The sequence below is a fragment of the Nicotiana sylvestris genome, chromosome 5 (genome assembly GCF_000393655.2).
Source record: "Nicotiana sylvestris chromosome 5, ASM39365v2, whole genome shotgun sequence".
In the NCBI taxonomy this organism is placed as follows: domain Eukaryota; kingdom Viridiplantae; phylum Streptophyta; class Magnoliopsida; order Solanales; family Solanaceae; genus Nicotiana; species Nicotiana sylvestris.
Window position 1 is genome coordinate 93,612,785 of NC_091061.1, and position 12,102 is coordinate 93,624,886.

Genomic DNA, 12,102 nt, shown 5'->3' on the forward strand with positions numbered 1-12,102 from the left:
CATGCCTATAGGGAATGCATATAAAATCGGTCTTCCGCATCATAAAATAATGCTTGTAATCAGTCTCAGCACTTAGCAAGCATGCCTATAGGGTCTAAAGATAAAATCAGCCTATTAAAATTAGTAACTGTTTACAGCTTAGATACCATGCTAATAGGGTTCTACCCGACTATCACTTAGGCAAACCTATAGGACAGTTAAAACCTGAGATTACAATTGTGATTATCTTGCTGCTTGAAACGTGTTCAGATGCAGTAAGTGGCAAAATCAGTAGGCAAACTGATAAGTGTTCACTGCCTCGCCTTAAATAAACTGCTATCTATTCGGTTAGATATCCTGCCTATAGGATTCCTAAACTTATAAAACTGCTTGTCTGAATAACGTGCCCTTTCTATGTGTCTGTTTGTGGAGGTAAATATGAGCCTTTTAAGTGATCTTTATGTGATAGTCCTATTTAACGTTTTGTTTGTCGCTTAGTTTTCTCCTTTTAAAACAACATACGTGAGTCTAGAACTTCCTTAAATAGAGGTCCTAAACACCTCCAAGGCCACATGCAAGGGACGAGTAGTGCACGCATAGGATATGTATTTGATGCTGTTAGAACGCTTAGGTAATAATTAAGGGGAGGGTAATTAGGTAGTAAATGATATGATGACCTGTGCGCTAATGCTATGCGTAACACCTCTATTTGAGGAAAGTGTACCGAGTATTACATAGAAGTGATCCAATAGGCTAATAAACGTCGGACCCCCTTTATTCCAGTTTAAATAATCTCTATTTGTTTAATTGCTTATAAGACTAATTCACCTAATTCGAGTTTGGCCAGGACCCACCGTTGTGGACCTTGAGGGGTGCCTAATACCTTCCCCTCAAGGTAATTTCGAGCCCTTACCCAATCTCTGGTAATGCAAACCGATTTATGAGTTATTTGCTTTTGGTGCCCTAACGCACCTTAAATACGTTAGGTGGCGACTCTTCAAATTCCATACCCCTTCCCAAAAGGAAATGAGTTGTCCCAAAGAATGTCGAAACCCGAACTCCGCGAGGAAAAAAGGGGCGCAACAGCATGGAGACTCTGCTAGGAATATTTTAGGCCCTTACCATAACGAACTTGTTTTTCAGAATTAGTCTTATGCATGCTTTATTATGTTAATACATGTGCACCATTTCCCTTTCCTCCTTATTTGGATTTAATTGCCCATTTTCAAGTATTTATGACTGCCTTTATTACAGAAACTGACTTGTCTTCTTGTTTTCTTTCTTAAACGTCTTTTAATTATTAAATACTGCATATATCATTTTTAACGTGCAAATACGTGACAACATGCTATTTATTATTGCATAAAACACGCTCAACATCACATTCCACTCGTGCGTAATCAATCCTATAGCAACGCTTGATGAGTGTTTGCGCTCTCCCTATATATCACCCTTTAAATTTGAAAAGGCGTATTTGCGGTAAAACTAGTCGATCAGCGGTGCAGTCGACGGTTCTGTGCATTTCCCCCTCAAGTTGTCCACTTGAGGGTACTAATCTAGACCTCTTTAGAAACCTTACTCTGACTAATTATACATGTATCATGGTCAAACTTAGCCGGGTTAATATGTTGTCCGCATAATAACCCTTTAAGACAAGCCTCGTCCAAAAGGTCCATCGGGTTTTCCATAATCCCAAAGGACGCAACCACGATTGTGTGCATTAATTTTGGAGAAAGAAGTGCCAATACGCTAATCATTGATGTATAAATAGTCGAATCTAGAGAGGAAAAAGGCTTACCCATATTTGTTTTGCAGAAAATGAGGCATGAAGTCCCTAGGTTCGGCATGGTCCGTAACATATCACCACTATTGCTAGATTGGTGGGAAGATCTTCCACCAAGTGATAAGAATCATGTGAAAAGGGTCTTGGGAAATTTTCCTTCTCTGTTGGGCCTCAAGCCGAATAACATGCTAATCGAAGCTGCCACAATATTCTGGGACAAGGAAAGAGCCGTGTTTCGCTTTGGAAGTATAGAAATGACCCCTCTCTTGGAAGAAATAGGGGGATTCGTTGGGCTACCTTGGGATAGTCCTAGTTTATTGGTACCGGAAAACTGCTCTACTAGGGGATTTCTGAAGATGATAGGATTAAAGAAGAATGATGACTTAGAGTGCCTGAAAAATTCCTACATACCCTTCGACTTCCTCTATGAACGATATGGTCACAACAAATCTTATCGTATTTTTGATGACGAATTCTCCATCACTTCTTGGGATGGATCCACCGTAGGGTTTTTGGGTTCATTGTCTGTTTATTGGGTATGTTAGTATTCCCAATCCAAGGGGATATAATCCACACCAGACTGGCCATGGTAACCAAAACCTTGATGGAGGGGATCGAAGGGAAGACATATACTATTGTCCCTATGATCATAGAAGACATATACCGGGCCCTGGAGCACTGTCAAGGGGTACAAATACTTTGAAGGTTGCAATCTACTGCTGCAAGTTTGGTTGTTACAACATATCCAAAAAGGTCAATACCGTCAAGAGTTTCCGCGAAGGCCGTGGAATGATCACATAGTCTTACATCATCCTAAGAAAATGACATATATCCCTTACAAGTTTGCTCAACCAGAGGATGCTATAGGATGGGTGCAGTTTTTCAACAATTTGACCAAGGACCAGGTTCAATGGATGATCGAATGGTTTCCTACCGACGAGTTCATCATCAGATCTAGGAACGTTTCACACTTGGTATTGATCGGGTTAAGGGGCATATACCCTTATGCTCCCTTTAGGGTTATGAGACAGGCAGACAGGAAGCAGGTCATACCGCGAGTTGCTAAAATGAGTCATTTCATAGCCAATTTTCAGGGTGATGGCATTCGATACAAAAGTGAAGCACAACACATGTGACACTTGAAGATTATCATGGAAAAGGATACCATCGAGCCAGATCGATATCATACTAGTCATGTGTACTTATACCCCTCATGGTTAGATGATAACATAGGGGGAATATTTGAGCCAAGGGTTGGTCCAGGAAAAAGGGCCATAGACGAAGTTGCCGAAGCATAGGTGAAATATAACAAACTACCGAAAAGAGTTCGTGAGTCCGAGGCCGAACACCTGGAGCGACACAAGACTAATATGGAACTAATCAATGAATGGAGAGAGAGGGCTATTAAGTCCAGTGAAAGGTTGGAATATCTGGAGTACAGTTTGATGGAATTGGAGGGAAAGATGAGGAAGAGAGTCACTGATTGCTAGAACATTGAAGGAAGCGAAGGAGGACATTTAGCAAGGGCATACTTACTGCTCAACATGCGTGAACTGGGGGATCTGATCGACAAGAGCATCCATCCTGGAAAAGGTCCTTCTGGGACCAAGTAGATTAGGTTTATTTGGTTTTTCAAATGTAATAAGGCCAAGTGCCATTAGTGACTTATCTTATTCAGTGTCGTTTTAGATTCATCTATTTTTACATTAATTAAATGAGGCAATTATTGGCACTGAAATTCTCCAAATCTATTTGTCGCTAGACCAACCTCGGGTACAACGGGGATCCCAAATTAGGACGCGAATTTACATTCCCACAATATGTGTTTAAATACTACAAACATCTCAGAATCATTATTGACTTGTTTACCTTTTATTTTTCTTTATTTTTTATTATTCCCACCCCCTAAGGTTGGTTCGTACATACTGGCATCATCAGCATATCATACCAGATCTAGAGGCCCTCCACCACCTCCTCCTCCGAGTAATTCGAAAAGCAGAGGAAAAGCTAAGATGGATGCCTTGAGTGGTATACAAAAGGAAAATGCTGAGAATATTGAAACTTCAGACGGTCAGAGTACTCCAGCCTAGAATGCTTTGTTCATGCGATTATAGCTGAAAATACTGGAGTTAAAAGGAGAATTTGAGCAGTTCCGCAACTTGACAAACCTCTCCCTCACTCTGAACGTCTCAGACATCAACCAACAAAATGTTCAAAACCCAGCACCTCTTCAAAATACGCCAAACCAATGTCCACAAAATCCTCCCGCACCCCATCAGCACACCACTCCACCTCAAAACCCCAATCCTTTACTGATACCAACTCCTCCATAATACCATCATCAACCAACCCAACACCCACAAACCACTACCTATCACACTCCTTAGAACACACCACAACCTATTTCCGATCCTTAAAACTCGACCAACGATCACCACTACACCCAAATCCCTGGCACCTACCAAAACAACCCCATATATGTGGAAACCGTATCTCATTCCACTCAACCAAACTCCTATACACCAAAATCCGCTGACAAGGACCTGCTCATCAAGAACATGGCCGAGGAGCTTAAGAAGTTGACAAGTCAAGTTCAGGGTGTTGAAGGAGGCAAAGGGATAGAAGGTCTGAACTACGAGGATTTATGCATACAACCAGATATGGAACTGCTGGAGGGTTACAAACCTCCCAAGTTCGAGATGTTTGATAGAACAGGTTATCCCAAGGTTCATTTGAGGACTTATTGTGACAAGCTCGTGGGGGTCAAAAAAGTTGAAAAGATTCGAATGAAGCCTTTCATGAGAAATCTTACCGGAGATGCCTAAGCCAGAATCCTAAGAAATGGGCCAATGGGGTAAGCATGGCATCAGACTTTATGGACCGGTTCAGGTTCAATACGGAGAATACACCAGATGTCTTCTATATCCAGAACCTAAAGAAGAAACCAACTGAGACTTTCTGCGAGTATGCTACTCGGTGGAGTTCAGAAGCAGCCAAGGTCAGACCAGCATTAGACAAGGAATAGATGAACAAGTTCTTTGTCAGGGCACAGGACCCACAGTATTATGAAAGGCTAATGGTCATTGAGAATCACAAGTTCTTCGATATTATCAAACTCAAAGAATGGATTGAAGAGGGTATCAAAATCGGGATGACAACAAATTTTGAGGCATTGCAGGTCACGAATAAAGCATCACAATTAGGGGCATATCAAATAAGAAAGAAGTAGGGGCAGTAATGGTGGCCCAAGGTCCAAAATCTCCACTCACATACCAAACACCTCCACTTACATACCAACCCTCACCTCCCAGATATTGCCAATCCACCACCGCCTATCACACTTATAACACCCAACTAGCCTACTATCATTCACCTCCAACTCATCCAAATTACCAGAAACCTCGACCTAACTTTGATCGTAAACCACCCAGATAATACACCGGCATTGCTAAAACCATCGACCAACTATATGAAGGATTGAAGGCTGTTGGTTATGTCACCCCTATTCCTGCTATGGCAATGGAGAATTTATTGCAATGGGTCAACCCAAATAAAACCTATGCATATCATTCCGGTATGAAGGGGCACATCATTGACGAATGACAAATAGTGAAATATAAGATCTAGACATTGATTGATAACAATGTCATACAGGCGAAGTAAGTTGCACCCAACGTCCGCAACAATCCTCTCCCAGATCATAGGGGTGATGGGGTACATGTGATAGAGATGGATGAAGAATGGGATCCTGAGGGGTCAATCAAGCTTATTCGGAAAGGCGATGACTTTAAACTTGTAGTCACACTCACTGCTATCATGGTACAGATACAACCATCAATCAAAGTTGAGGTAACTGCATCGGTTCCATTTGAGGTAGAGGTAACACCACCTGCAACCACACCTATTCCATTTGAGGCGAAGTGGCCACACCTTTCACAGTGACAGTAGCAACTACACCGCCTTTCAAGTACAATGCTATACCTTGGGATTACGTAGCTGAAGCTAGGCAAAGGGAAAAGCAAAGATGGAAGAATCTGATGTCGCACAGGGAATGACCAGAACTGGAAGGATCTATACACCTAAAATTTTTGGAGGATCAAGCAAGGAAGCTTCTACCTAACAACCTGTCATTGAAATTGGACTGCATGATCTTTGGAGGAAAGTACAGGCAAGAGAACATTATATCATCGATCATTTAAACAAAACCCCCTCCCAGATATCCATCCTATCACTATTGCAGAATTCAGAGGCGCATAAGAATACTTTGATGAAGGTGTTGAATAAAGCTTACGTGCCCAACAATATCACTAGTGGAGAAATGGCCAATATGGTAGGGCAAGTACTGGAAAGTCACAAGATGACCTTCCACGAGGATGAACTACCGCCTGAAAGGTTAAGTCATAACAAGGCACTGCATATCACGGTACAGTTTGAAGACAAATTCATTGCCAGAGTCCAAATAGATGGGGGTTCAAGCCTCAACATTTGTCCATTGACTACTTTGAAAAGATTGGGCAAATATTTCCACGAGATACGGGCAGGAAGTATGAACGTGAAGCCTTTGATGAGTACCAAAAGGCCACGATTAGGGAGATTAACCTTTGCCTGTAGATGGGGCCAAGTTGGTTCAATGTTGAGTTCCAAGTACTAGACATATCAGTTACGTACAATCTTCTATTGGGTCGACCTTGGATACATGCCGCTGGGGCCGTGGCTTCCATGCTACATCAAGCCGTGAAGTTCAAATGGAACCATCCTGAGGTAATCATTCACAGAGACGGAAGTAACTCCATTTACATCAGTCAAATTATCCCGGTTATCGAAAATAGAAAAAGGCTGGGTGGGAAAACTTATCACCACATTGAGCATGTCAACACGATTGAGAAAGACAAGTGGTGGAGCAACAAAATAGAAAGCATACTGGCATGGTCTGGGTATGAACCCGACAAAGGGCTCAGGAAGAAACTCTAAGGCATCACCAAACCGGTACAGTTGAAGCGTCACGTCACAACTTTTGGGCTAGGATATCCATACACCTGGCAAAAATATAATGATTGGTCACCACCATGGCGTGGTCCTTATTACCCTCTCGAGCATCTAGTGCCCCATCTGAGTCAGACTTTTCACTAGACCAGTATAATATGGGGATCTACGGAGGAAGAAGCTTTGGTTGGGCTAAGGAACCTATTCCTAGAAGACAAGAATATGGATTGCAATGTGTCACGACCCTAGTTCGCCCTCCATGAACTGTCGTGACGGCACCTAGTCTCTACGACTAGGTAAGCCTAAAAAATGTGGAACATAAACTAAACTTGCGGATGAAATAATCAAAAACCAAAATAACCGAATGAAAACAATAGTTAAAATGCTGCTCGGCATATACAACACAACATTCTCAGAATCAAGTACACTATCCCAAAACCCGAAAACTCACAGAACCACAAGCCTTTGGATATCTACAATGTCTAACTCCAGAATATCTAACAAGGGAAAGAAATACAGAAGGGCAAATGTTTAAAAGCTAGAATATAAAGGGACTCCTCGGTCTGCGGACGCGACAAATATACCTCGAAGTCATTGGGGCAGTTGCCTCGCCTCAAGGTTGTTAGGACTGAGTCGCAGTACCTGGATCTGCACATCAAAAACATGAACAGAAGGGGCATGAGTACACCATAGCGGTACCCAGTAAGTGCCAAGCCTAACCTTGGTCGGGTAGTAACGAGGAAGGTCAGGGCCCTACTGAGGTTAAACAAAATATAAAGTTTGACAGTGTAGAACAGAACAGTATAAATAAATACAACGGTAAAAGTAACACAGGATATAAAGAGGGCAACAACAATTATTATAGAGACAAGGCAAAACACGGAAAGAAATGAGACTTAGCACCAAAATAACAACCGAAGATCTCCCAAGATACCGTCATGTAGTCCCATATGTACATATCCAATGGATCTCCCAGGATCCCGTCCCGTAGTCCAACTCATAGTGCACGAGGATCTACCAGAATCCCGTTCCGTAGTCCCAAATGTAAATACCTAGTACTGGGGGAATCTACCGGGTGCATTCCCATAGTTCCATATAACTGTGCAGGGGGATCTAACGGAATCCCACATCTGTAGTCCCAAAATAAATAGACAAGGGGGAGCTACCGGAATCCCACATCCGTAGTCCCAAAATAAATACACATCAGCAACAGGAAAATATACAAAAATGACAAAATTTCCTATTAAGGCAACAAGTGATCCTAGCCTAGCATGCTGCACAGAATTCAGGTAAGGCAGGTTGAACAAATAAAGTAATTAAGTCACTTAGACATGCTTTTCTAAGCTAACAACAGGCTCAATAATGCAAGTAATAAAAAGAGGAAAGGAAACATACTAGTGATTACTTAATGAAAACCGGATTTCCAACAATTAGCACAAATACGCACTCGTCACCTCACGTACAAGGCATTTCAATTACCAAATATACCAATCCTAAGGGGAAGGTCCCCCCCACAAGGTTAGACAAGCCACTTACCTCGAACCGGCTCAATAATCAACCCGAGACCACGTTCTTACCACGAGTACTCGAATCCAAATGACCCAAATCTATTCAATTCAATTGTATAATGTAAATAACACTTCAAATAATTGATTCTACAAAGAAATTGTAAGCTAATACACGAAATTAGGTAAAATGACCAAAATGCCCCTCGTGCCCACATCTCGGAATCGGGTAAAATTTACATTTACAGAATCCTCACTCTCACGAGTCTAACCATACCATAATTATCCCAATCCAATGTCAAATTCCCAATCAAAACTCAAATTCTTGGTCTAAGAACTTTCTCCCAATTTTCATACAAATTCCGAAACTAAATGATGAATTCATATTTAGATTAGTGGTTTACAAGCAAAAATGATTATGGAATTGTTACCTAATTGATATCTCTGAAAATCCCTCAAAATCTCCCTCAATCTGAGCTCCCAAACTCTAGTTTTGATAAAAATGGCTAAACCTTCGATTTTGAACTTAAACATTCTGCTCAGGCGCGTTCTTCTTCGCGAACGCGAGGCTACGGTCGTGAACGCGATGCACTAAAGTTCCACTAGCTAGTCTCCCTCTTCGCGAATGTGATGCCTGAGCCGCGAATGCGATGATCATTTTTCTTTTCCTACGTGAACGCGAGATTGCCTTCGCGAACGCGTAGGCACAAAGTCCCACAGCCTCGCGAACGCGGAAGCTCCTTTGAGAATGCAAAGCATTAATTCCTAACCAGCACCAGCTCCTCTTCGCGAATGCGACCCCCTCGCGAACGCGAAGAAAGAAACCAGAACTGACTGCTGCAACATTTTTTTGCAATTCTTTAAGTCCAAAAATGACCCGTTGAGCATCCAAAACACACCCAAGGCCCCCGGGACCTCAACCAAACATGCCAACCAATCCTAAAACATCATTCAAACTTGTTCCAACCTTCGAAATGGTCAAAACAATGTCAAAACACCTATTTTTCATCGGATTCAAGCCTAAGAATTCCAAAAACTTTAAAAATACACTTTCGATCAAAACGTCTATCAAACCTCGTCCGAATGACCTGAAAATTTGCATATATGTCACATTCAACACTACGGGCTACTCCAACTTCCGAAATTCCATTCCGACCCTCGAATAAAAATCTTACTATCGAACCAGAAACTTCAAAATTCGACCTTTCGGTATTTCAAGCCTAAATTAGCTATGGACCTCCAGAACATAATCCGAACACGCCCCTAAGCCCGAGATCACCCAATAGAGCTAAAGGAACCCTCAGATTTCCATTCCAAGGTCGTCTTTACACTGTTCCGACTACGGTCAACTTTCCAACACTTAAGCTCTCATTTAGCGACTAAGTGTCCCAAAACTCTCCGAAACTCAAAACCGAACGTCCCGAAAAATCAAAATAGTAGAAATAAACTCGGGGAAAGCAATTAATAGGGGGTCGGGGCATAAATTCTTAAGACGGCCGGCCGGGTCGTCGCACAATGTGATAATTGAGGAGGAGGAGGAAGAATGCCTCACTATTCAGACTGTGGAGAAGGGAGCTGTTCTCAGGAATTGGACCGCCACACCATCCCGAATCCACTGAGTTCCTTGGTAGCTTGGCAATTAGCCTAATTTGTTTTTATAGCCACGCTAGGAACTTAAGATATTTCCAGTAATTTTGTTTTAAAGACACATTTTGTTTCGAAATAATTGCTCGATTTATCGAGCCGTACTTGTTTTGGGATATTTTCAAATTTGATCAATGCATTGCTATTTATTATTCATTATTATCTTTCACATTTTTCTTCTACAACGTTATTATTACTTTTCCTGATGTACCGATGACTGTGACATGGAATGAGACAACACAATATAATGATAGTGATTTAGAAGAGGAGGATAAATACCTGAGGAAGTTGTTAGAGAAGTCGAGAACTTTGAGAATAAACCTAAGTCCAATCTGGACGATACTAAAGCAATCAATTTGGGAGAACCCGAAACCGTCAAGGAAACTCGCATAAGCATTCACTTATCACCGTCAAAGAAGGAAGAATACATTCGTTTCCTAAAAGAATATGAAGATATTTTTGTGTGGTCATATGATAACATGACCGGTCTGAGCACATCCATAGTGGCTCATAAGTTGCCTACCAATCCAATGTGTCTGCCAGTGAAGCAAACTCAGAAAGTTCAAACCAGATATGAGCCTGAAAATCAAGGAGGAAGTCACTAAGAAAATCAAAGCCAAAGTCCTCAGTGTAGTTGAGTACCCAACTTGGTTAGCCAACATTGTACCAGTTCCGAAGAAAGATGGAAAAGTCAAGGCATGTGTTGATTATTGATGACGTCCAAATCCACTACTAAAAAGTAAATGGACATGGTTGCATGCAATATAATATACCCAGCTATGAGTCGGGGTCGAATCCCATAGAAAACAATATATAGGCGATTAGGAATGTAAGAGAATTATCACTTGTTATGCAATGCCAAACACTTAGAATTGATTTGAGAAAATAGTTAAACCTAAATGCGGAAATGTAAACTAACCTAGAAAGCAAGTAAAATGATCAATGGCTGCAAGTATGGATGCATCGGGAATTACACTCAAGTAACGATCCAAAGTATTTCACGATTTTACAATTATGAGCGAGTTTATGTTAATTACCGCGGGTAATAATTCTATATTAGCTTCTTCCAAAGACTAACAAGACTTCCTAATTGAATTATCCCTAAAACTATTAAGAAATTAAGCACACCGATTATGGCTACAAGTAGTTCAATCCTATCCTAGGTAGAATCTATAAAATGAGGGTTAAAGCCTCAAGTTCTTGTTAATTAATCTTTCCCAACCCCAAATAATCTTTCCCACAATTAATTAGGAGTTAATGGGTGAGTCCTAGGGTTAGCTAATCCCTTTGGAAACATTAAAGAACAAGAATAATTAAAGAAACAATAACTCACTTCATAAAAAGATAAAAATCATTCAATACATAAGCACACCAAGGAATTTAATCCATACTTTAAATATGAATATTCCCATAAACAAGATTCAAGTGTTGGATAAAATACTACACACTTAGATATACAATACAAAGCAAGAAAATAAAAAAATAAACATAAATGGGTAAGAAATTCTCAACCAAAAGCTTCAAATCTTCAAGACCAAAGTGTGTGTGCAAAACCCTAGCTTACTACCTTATTCTCTCTAGTGTTTGAGACTGAAAATAAGCCAAAAGATATCCCAAAGATCTGCCAGGCCGTGTATTACAAGGTTTGGGGATTAAAAACGTAAAATTCCATTTCTGCCAGAACTGCCCAGAAAATACTTTATGCGTTTGTGTATGTTCTCCTGCGTTCGTGGTGAGTAACTTCTCCAAGGTGCGCGATCACGTACAGTGTCACGCGTTCACATAACTCAGTTGACCAGCCGCTGACCAGGCTTCCTTCTTCGCGTTCACATTGGTTCACACGCGTTCGTGTAGCTTTGCCATCATTGACTTCTACGATCGCGTGCAGTGTCTTGCGATCGCATAGGGTAATCACTGGTAGTAGTCCATTTTTCCCTTTTTAGCACTTTTTGTCTTGTTTTCTTCTATATCTTCTCCAAATTATATGATACCTGAAATATGCCAATAAACCTCAGAAAATGTCTTAATTTCTCATCAAAATCATACAAAAGTCTAAGTATTAAGAAGAGATAAGTTGGTAAAATACCAACTTATCAATTATCGATATTTAAATAGAGCAAGTCCCAAGGACAATTTTCCACTTCCAATTATACACATCTTGATCGACAATTGCACCAAGCATGAACTCCAATCCTTTGTAGATTGCTT